Below are 9,323 nucleotides of genomic sequence, written 5' to 3' on the forward strand. Positions count from 1 at the left end.
TCCTTCCTTCATTTTGGGTGTCACATATTTGTCCCAGCAAAGAAGAGTAACTGAGACAGTTGCCTATAGATTTTATCTATTAGGGATGCTATTACCCATATGGTTTAAGAAACTAATTTGTTTCTGAATATTATATTTGGGTACCTGTAAGTCCTAATTCAGACAGATACACTAATATTCATTTTTAGGTATAGTAAAATGTGTGTTATTTTTAGGAGATATAATAAAACATTCAATGACATTCAAGGAAAATAACCAAAGAACACATCTTAGTCCTACTATAAAAATATGAATTATTTCCTATGTTTCTAATGTAATAAATCTATTGTTCGCCTACTATGGTACAGAGTTAAAGCATTAGCATGTTATTTGTTTTTCTTAGACTATGTGTACAAGTTAGTCCCACTGAACAAATATATTCTTAGCCTTTGCACAAATGCAGTAAATAAGATCTAGACCGAGTAAGATCCTACTGCTAACAAGAAAACGAAGTATAGATAAGAACCTAAGCTACTAATTTCCAGTCCATTTCAAGCCATTATTGGAGCAGTAGTATTAACATTTAAGGTTATTGTGTGTTGTATAAAGTTAGAAATCATTTATTTTCTTGATCTTTGTCTATTCTCTAATTATATTTGTTTCGTATAGGCATAGGTAAATGCATGCTCTGTTGGAAGTTTAAATAAGCCACAGAAGAAAATTAAAATGAGATGATTTCCTTTGAAGGGGATTATGTGATGAAGGTATTTGAAAGGTAGAGGGCTCTGATGGGATGTAGAGAAGGATGGAGAAATCCTGCCTCCTGAGGCGAGGGAAGGGTGGGGAGAATTCTTTCATGTCGGGAAGGCATAATCATGCACCTTGAAGTAGAAAGGAAGCATGCTCAGCAAACAGAAATCTGGTGATGTTGGAAGGGTAAAAGATAGTTTGGAATGCTCTGGAGTAGAGCATATCCCAGTGCCCTGAGACATGAGGGCATGAGTTTGCATTTAAGTTGATGTGATGGGATCTGTACTTGAAAAAATTATGACCCGTAATTTTGTGTGGTGAGAAATGGTACAAGAAAGGTGAAGACCAAGAATTTGTTAGAAGAGTATGTGCAAAAGCAGAGATAACTTTCACTTGAAGTACAGTGGTGAAAATGGGCCAAGAAAAAGCGTGAACACAATTATTGCATATAGTTAATTTAAAATTCAATTTTGAGGTTCTGGCTAGGGGGTAGTTATTTCTCCTTCATGGAGTATGCACTCTGCCACCCTCCCAATCATGTGCCCAGCACTCTGGGTCATTCTGTACCTGCCCACGTGGACTCAAGGTCAGATACCAGAGAACTCTGGATAGCCTCTATGCCCGTTGCCCCAGAAATTATTAAATGAATCAATCTGTAGGAAGCCCGCTAAAGACAGTTATTCCCACCCCACTTGCCACACACAAACTTTCCCCACAGCTCGAGCTTCTGCCACTGTGACTCGACCCATGAGCCATCCCTTTTGTTTCTGTGCCTGGCATCATTCTCTCATTGGAAGCTGAAACAAAAACTCTGCCTTTCATCTACCCAAGTGGCAATGTGTTGAGTTCTGTTCTGAAGACAACATTGAATATTTCAAATTATATCTTGAGTCAGAGTTAGGATTACGTGGTAACTAAGTAAAAGAGTAGAGTGGAAGGCATAACAATCTGAAGGAAAATGTGGAATTCAAGGAAACCCAAGAGTAGAAGCCTGAGGGGTACTTATATTTAAGAGATGGATTGGGGGAGAAAATCTGCAAGAAGTTGGAGACAAATTGTCTGACACACAGAAGGAAAATTGGCAGAGGGAAAGAAGAAGCCTGGAATCATTATGGGCTCTGTGTCCATGACTTTAAGAGCCACTTCAATTGATAAGAAAGTGAAGTGAATATATATATATATATATATATATATATATATATATATATATATATCCATTATTTACAATTTTGTGAAGTTATTGACACATGACACTACGTTGCCTAACAACTGACAGTTAACCTTACAACAGAGTTAGGATAGATATACAGCTACTTTCTCTTAGTTCATTGAGAATAAAAGTTTGTACTAATATTGTTTAGACAAGACACTCTGCATACATCTTGTCCTCTGAATAACTACTATGAAGACAACAATATGCAATGCACTAATTTATTATAATTGTCCTACTAACCTGTTTTGTAACTGTTTCATTGCTATTTTATCTTTTTTTTTCTCATTAAAGTGAATTAAAAAAATAAAAGTGAATGAGCAACTCATGTAAGGGTAATTACGAGGGAGTACATAAGAAGAGGGTTAAAAATGTCTGATCACTATTTAATTTACAAACAAATTCCTGTGACAACTTCTTCAGGCAGTGAGTGGTTTTATTTTCACAGTTTTTGATGTATATCTTTTTTATGGCATTTAAATGTCATAGTCTTATAATTTGCCTCCTCTGTGCATTAAAATACAGCCCCCCTGGGGGTATAAATCACAGACATATTTTCAGCTATCCTTTTCTATGACTTGGAGTCACTGAGATACACTTGTTAGTGAGTTGATATTGAAAGACATGTATGTTTCTTTAGCTTCATACTTGACAATTTAGCTCTCTTCTTTATATTCAAATGCCTAATGTTCTGGAACCGGAAGGGATTCCGTGCAGATTTTCTGATTTCCCCAATATAACATGATACTCAATAGAAACTTAGCTATAAAATTGCCCAGCTATGCATGTGTAATGTGTTCTTTGGATATTTTCCCAAGAAGCACTGAGGAAACTAGACATAATAATCATGTGTTAGAAGTTTAGTATAAAAATATTCATAAATCTTTCTCATCCCTGTAGCAATAGCTCCACCATCCACTGTAAGCTGTTTTGCTTAAAATGCTCCCCTTTTCATATGGAATCATAATTCTTTCAATTTGTAAATCAGCAGGTTGAAATCTCGTGCATATGTGAAGAGTGTTACGGGGAATAATTTCTCTGGGGGCCAATTACCTTCATCCTACCTGATGAATACTGAGTATTCTTTACCCTGATAAATCACCTTATAAGCTATGTTTCTGCTTACAAAGATAATTAAATAAGAAGTTATAAATCTGAATTTAATAAAGGAAAACATGCAGTATAGTAATACAACATATACAGTATATTCATTTGCTGTGCTATACTGTGGTAGACAGTAGGATACTGCCTTTGTAAGCACAAATTCTCCATGATAAATGTGATCACTATGTACTACAGACATATACAAATAAAAAAAGAAAACTGATGGAGGATTCATCTCCTAGAAAAGAAAGCTTGTGCTGCTGTACTGGCCATAATGACCACTTGGTCACTTTGCTCTGGGAAGTTAAAGGAGAATGAGAAATGAGTCGATCCCTTTTGAAAAAACTGAAAAGAACGTAGTTATATTTTTGAAAGGTATTTTGTAAAGTCTAGCTAATCGCCTCTCACTGTAGCTGCTGCATGTCAGCATCAGCTGAGGGCCAGGAAAAACATGCAAATTCCATTTTCATGTTTCAAAAGAGTGATTGTTCTGTGTCTGGTCCACATCTACTGTGAAATCTTAAACAGACTGAACAGTATTTTCTTCATTCTGAGAGAATGAACTATGCCCACGTTAGGATAGCAGGAGCATCGTGAGATTGCACTATAACTTTCTTCTAAGCAGTCACACTGCTCCTTCATTAGGCTACACAAAACTCTGCTTTCTAGGAGCAAAAGGAGGGGGTAAAATGAACGGAAGAAAACGTGTTCCTACTTAAAATGAAAAATGAAAATGAGCAACACTTTGTTCAAATACTAGTTTTATTACCAGTTTGTTGCTACGACAACACACACTTAAAGGTCTAACTTTATGGCTGCTCTTTGCTCCATTACATTTTAGAAACTTCAGGGTTATTTTGTACTGTATTGTAGCATGTTATTTATACAAATCTATTTGCCAAAGGAAGAAAGAATGAATAAGTGCAGGAAAAAAAGGAAAAGAAAATAGGTGAAGCAATTGCTCCATAGTTAAATAAAAAACTAATTGTTAACAAGTATTGAGCAGTAAATCCTAATTTTTAGGCCAAAATTTCACACAGGTCCTGTAAAGGTTTTATGGTGTATTTGATAATACAGTCAGATTTGAAAACCCCATTTTTCAAATCTAAGCATAAAATTGTACCATAAAATTATTATTCACTTTAGAAACAATTATGTACCACAAGTACACTGGGAAAAATGTATAGAAAGAAAAAAGTTATAAGGACTATCTAGAGGAGCTTGAAGAAGAATGAGTAAATGGAAGAAGATATCACATTTTTGAATATGGCAAAAGTCTGTGTTGCAAGCATGGTGGCAGGTGTCATTGACACACTTAACATAATCCCAGAGAAAGCACTAAGCAGGTCATATTATTATTAGTAGATGTGTTCACTGAAAGAAGGATGCCATGAAGGCATTCTAAATTTTTAAGACTTTTATGTTGATTTAACACATTTAGGAGAGTGAACGTAAAAGAGAATCTTAGTGAGTATTAGTTGATATATTGGTGTCTTAGTAGCCAACATGCAATATTGAGTATCAGAAAGTATACCAAGCACACAAAAAATGCTATCTCTAAAAATATCTGTTATTAGGAAAGTTTTCCCTGAGTTTTATTAACTGAAAATGTAGCAGAAATTCAGGATTCTTTGAGACCCCTATTTAGCTTTAACAGTATTTAAATGCAAGCACAGAGCGCTGGGCTTAGGCATAAACTGCGAGGGAGCCTATGCAGATCACGCCCAGGAGCAAACCTCTCTGAGTCTCTGGGGTTCCCTACTCAAATCCAATATAGATCCGCGGGGAACAGGTCCGCACTGGAGCCACCCTCGCCTGTTAATCAAATGCTAGCCCGAGGCCGAAAGCCCCGTGTTAGCGAGGCCACCTGTCAAAAGCTATTGAAAAAGTCAAATGAGCCAACATTGCCCTGTTTCTTTTCTTTTTCACTTTATCCTCCACTTATTTTCTATTTTCACTCTACTTCTCTACTATTACTATAATTTTTACTTTTCATTGTATATTTCCATGCCAGTTTCACTGATTTCTGCAATAAGTTTACATGAAGATATTAAGCAGTTGCTGCCTTCTAATAATAAAAAAAATACAAATATCCCCCCTATTATAATGAACTAAATTGGTCTTTCCACAGTAATTGTATGTGGTCAAGTTTTCTCATCTGTTAATGTGTTGTGATGGGTTTTACAGAAATGTTCTGAAGAAACTTTAAACAGATAAGAAACCAAAAGATGGAGGCATCATATTACCTAATATTCATACGAAACTCAAATATGTTCTTCGTAAGTAGATATTTTGCAGAATGGAAATGTATTCCCATGTACATGACATTTCAAAGTTCTATTTATTTTACCCTGTTTTTGTTATTCATTTTTCCTATTCATGAAAATACAGCTAAATAATAGCAATTAATTATAGAAGGAAACGATATTAAGAAGATTGAGTTTTAGTTTTAAAGATATATTTACATGTGCTATATTTCCTGATGCACTTATATTCAAGTAACTAATTCTATGCCTATTTGGGCAGAATTCAAAAATACCCAATTTCATTTTCTATTCTTATTCTGAAAGCACTAGATTTATGAAAACTTACTATTCCTCTTCTCCTTCCAGAAATAAAAGTGTGAAGGGGCAAGAAAAAAGAAAGTGGGAGGGAGGAAGGGAGGGAGGAAAGGAAGGAAAGAAGAAAAGACAGAAAGAAAGGAAAGAAGGAAGAAAGAAGGATGGAAGGAAGGAAGGAAGGAAAGAAAGAAAGAAGGAAAGAAGGATAAGGAAAGAATTGGTTCTGTCAGGAGGAAAGTAAGACAGAGCAGAAGGAAAGAGGAGGGGAAGAAAGGGGATGAGAGAATAGAGAGAGAAGGAATGAGTGAGGAAGAAAGGAAAGAATCAAGGAAAATGGGTGTGAAGAAGAGAGTAGAGAGAGGAGAGGAAAAAGAAAGCAAGAAAGAGCTACTTGTTCCATTGCAAATAAGCACTAGTTTATGCCAAGTCTTTACTTCACAGGATTGTTTTTCATTCTGTTAGTATGATTCTGTGCTTGTAAATCATGAAGCAGAACAGAGCATGCACCGTTATCCAAACTTACTTGATAACGAAACATTTATTACAAAATTCTTCTTGCTTTATCTTGGTCTTAACCATCCAGCAGAAAAGTATAAACATGAGGTATAAAAAGTAAAGCCATATTAATATGCTGAACTGTAAAAGGCTCAAGTCAACTTCTGACATTGCCAGTCTGTGGATAACCCATTACCTTTTTTTTAATTGAGAATTTTATTTTATAATTACAATTTTTAATGTATTTAGTACAGGGTCCACAGGGTCTCACTACACAGATCGCACTCACAGTGATCCTCCTGGATTCAACCTCCCAGGCGCTGGGATTACAGGCATGCGCCACCACACCCACTCTCAATCACCATCTCAGCCCACCCAGGGGTGGGGTCGGCATTGCAAGGCTAGAGATGAACCCTGGTCCCTGCCTCTGCCTTAGCAGGCACTTTAATCTACTAAGCTATCTGGCCTGCCCTCAAATGAGAATTTTATTTTATTTTTTAAAAATAATTTTATTGAGAAACAAATAGCAATGAGACAGTTTCAAAACCGATTACTAGCATAGTTTCAATAGTTAATACATTGCATATTGTTGTCTTAGTGGTTATTCATTGTACAACATGCAGACATGATATCCTGTCCACAAATATTATTGAAAAAAATCTCTCTATTCATTGAATTAAGACAATGCAGTTATATATCTATCCTATTTTGAATATACAGATACAAAATGATTGTTCATTTGTATCCCCCTTTTTTGTTTTGTTTTGTCAGAGAAGGGTATTCCATTGTCATTTAAATATTATAGGTGTGTGAATTTGGCAAAATAATCCAATATAGTCCAGTAGTCCATAATAGTAGTGGGTTACATATAAATGAAGGACCATTTTGCAGTGAGAAAAATATATCTGTATATACAAAATAGGATAGATATACAGTCACTTTCTCTTAGTTCAATGAGAAGGAAGATTTATACTAATAGTGTTCAGACAAGATATCATATCTGCATCTTGTACTCTGAATAACTACTATGAATACAACAATATGCAATGTATTAATTATTGCAGCTGTCTTACTAACCTGTTTTGAAACTGTCTCATTGCTATTTCTTTCTCAATAAAATTAATAAAAAATACTTCTTCAATCTACAAAAGAGGGCCAGGGAGATGGCTCAGTGGAATAAGCGCTTCCCTGGCAAGCGCAAGGGCCTGAGTTCAATCCCCGGTTCCTCAAAAAAAAAAAAAAAAAAAAAAAAAAAAAAAAAAATCTACAAATGAGTTCACTTGTGAAATACTCCCTTAAACGATATGAGGTTCTTCTTAGAGTGGTTAACGCTGCATTATACTGTTAATCATTCCAATTCTATATCATATTTCTTTTTCAATATTAAAAAAACAGTCATTCTTACATTGTTTCTGATAATGAGACAGAGCAAACAATTTTTTAAATTCTTAATATAAATAAAATAATGTATGGCATATTATTTCGTTGAGAACTAAAACTACAGTTCTGAGACTAGGAGTTATTATATTTGTCAAACCAAGCAGTTATCTAATTTACTCCACATTTTTCTTATCATATTGCTCAATTATCCATCATTTTTATTAATATGTCTCTTCATTATATTTTCAAGAGAAGCCTAAAACAATCTTTCCGGAGAATTATATGTTAAATTTATAGCTGCATCCATGCTACTTTCATTTCTTAGTACTGTTCTAATAAAATGGAACAGAGCTGTCACTGGCTAATTTATTTCCATGCCAAACCACTTAAACTCTCCAGAGAAACTTCTGTTTAAATAAAGCATGCTTGACCAAAAAAGGTTGTCATGTATTAACTGTCTCTGTGGGGAGTTGATGTTAAAAGTATAATTGGTTCAGTGGAGGGAACAGAAAATAAGCTCCACTCTTCTCAGTCAGAAAACTAGCACCCTGTCCTTTCTGTATGCAAGTGTTGTCACTTCTGACTAAGAAAGTGCCACCATACACAATTAGCAGTGGGAAGGCTTCAACTTTCCTGAGCTTCGTGACTTTATGTTTCTATCCTGAGGATAAGAATTCTCTTGATGTGTATTCTCTGATTTGCCATTTTATCTGTTACAGTGGGAAGATGCAATCTGGCATAATTTTTTTTCCTTTCTCCTGTCAAAGAAGCAGATTTCTTATTTCTTTTCTCAATTCTTTATGATACTGTATTTCTCCTGGTGTTTCACATATTTTAGTCCAATTCAAAAACACTATTTATACTAACGGATTTCGAGACTCTACTATGCTATATAAATACAGTATTCCCCAATGCTGCAGAAATAAAACCAGTTTGAAGAGAGTGAAAAAGACAAAACAAACAAAAAAAAACACCTCGCAGTCACAAAGAGAATGAAAAGTCCTTCTAGATTCTCTTAAATCCACGGGTCAACTATAGTGTTCTAGTTTCTTAATCGTGGCATACAAAAATTAAGGAAACCAAAACTGATGATTGTTTATGATCCCCTTTTTAAAATATCTCTACTTAGCAATAGTTTCATCCAAGGATAAATTATTTTGCACAGTTTTCATTGTGATTACTCAACATTGAGATGGAAAAAGCACAATGGGGTTCCCAACCTAAGTCTCAGTTTATTTTAGAAAATGCTTTATTTTCTCTTGGCAGCATAATTTATGGTTTCTTTTGTTTTTCCTACAGCATTAGGTTGGACTTTACAGATTTCGGAGATGATGGTTTAGCACCATCAATACGGTTCCTCACAAACAGAAATAGTGCAGCATTTAATGACAGACTGGATACCTGACATTTTTGGGTCAGCGTAGACTAGCTCATAAAAATCAGTTGAAAAAGGACAGGCTTGGGAGGGGCCTCACATGCAATCACTTTTTGTGGCACTTTAATATGAATTTCATCATCACAAGAATCATTGCTTCTTGGCTATTGCTCCCACTAAGAGGTTTTGTTGTGTTATTTCTCCATCTTTTGCTGAAATGTTTTGGTCTACTTGATATTAATTTTGTGATGAGAGTTGTATAGCATTCTCACTATCAGTAGTAGTTTTGATAATTCCATTATATAAATCTCAAAGGCCTTGGATCACATATATATATTTGGCAGATGCCAGGACATACGTTATTTTAGCATGTGCTTATTCAATTCTTTATTTTATTTCACAATGCTAATATTTATTGATAATATTAACAATATCAACATTATTAATATATGAATATTTATTAATGTAT

The sequence above is a fragment of the Octodon degus genome, unplaced genomic scaffold (genome assembly GCF_000260255.1).
Source record: "Octodon degus isolate 3935 unplaced genomic scaffold, OctDeg1.0 scaffold00139, whole genome shotgun sequence".
Taxonomy (NCBI): domain Eukaryota; kingdom Metazoa; phylum Chordata; class Mammalia; order Rodentia; family Octodontidae; genus Octodon; species Octodon degus.